Raw genomic sequence first — 1,314 nt, forward strand, 5'->3', positions numbered from 1 at the left:
CCCCCCCCCCGAAATTTTCTTTGTATACGTGCCTGACTTGAAGTAGGTACCTATAGACTTCCAAAATTCGTAACTTTTTATAAAATTAAAATCAAATAGATACTTATGAATTCAATTACAATGATAAATTGATAACTCTCATGATTTGTAGTCATATAATATTATGCTTTCTTAATATTCTGGTCATATTTTTATGTATAGGTAGGTGAACACATTAAGATGCATTTAACGATAATGGATTTACGTTGGTTTCTAAGCATTCATTGAACAATATTTACATGAAAAATATGTCCAGAATTAAGGGATGGAATATCATAATTATATGTCTGTATTATAATATATTACAACTAAAGCAAAACGGGAAATGATAGTAAGATAGATTAACCAGTTAAGTTTAACCAGGACGAAGTCTGGTAGCTAATATATTTTTATAAATTATAATTATTTATACACGAGGATCGGTGAAACGTATTTTGATTGGTGGGAGGCCCCATAGCTATAAGTAATAGTGTCTGGAAAATGTCCCGGGAAAAAAGAAGACGGAAAAAATTCGAACAAAAATGTTCAACACTGAAAAGTACCGTGCCCCGAGGTGTGTGGTTTTTATAGTAATATTGTATAAATTTATGCTGCTTGCGAATAATAAAATGTATATATTTTTCTCTGTTGATTTTGTTTTCTAATTTATATTTCAGACCAGTATGACACTTGCAGAATATCCGCAGCGGAAAATCGACCCGCGGAGTCCGCATATATCACAACACGTTGTTTTAATTAATACACGTGCAATGTGCATACTAGATTGGAAATTTCGCCACGGAACATCCGCTGCGAATATCCGCAAGTGTGACACCGGCCCAATACCCATTGACATAATATGTATAAAATTAATTTGTATCGTCAAAAGTCGACATTATAAAATAATAAAGATCTAGGAGGGGTGCCGATCAGAATTTAGTGCTGCAGTGGTGCGAAAATTCTGTACACTTTTCAACAGTCGTGACATAGGTACAGTCGTCGGCGGCGTTTGACTTAATAACAATATAATAATATTGTCGCCGTGGCACTCCCCCGCCGATCGAGTTTGCAACGTAAACATACGTTACGCGAGTCGCGTATATTATTATTGTATATGTAGTGTGACACGAATACGCGATTACAATATTATTGTAATTTTACCGTGGTAATGCCGAATTGGCCAGACGAGGTTTTCGCAAGCGTCGTTGAAAAAACCCGAATGAAAAAGAACGGGATACAAACCTACCAGCGGTGTGCGTGCGTATAACCGCGTTTAAACGGAAACCGCCGATGAGT

The sequence above is a fragment of the Acyrthosiphon pisum genome, chromosome A1 (genome assembly GCF_005508785.2).
Source record: "Acyrthosiphon pisum isolate AL4f chromosome A1, pea_aphid_22Mar2018_4r6ur, whole genome shotgun sequence".
In the NCBI taxonomy this organism is placed as follows: Eukaryota; Metazoa; Arthropoda; class Insecta; order Hemiptera; family Aphididae; genus Acyrthosiphon; species Acyrthosiphon pisum.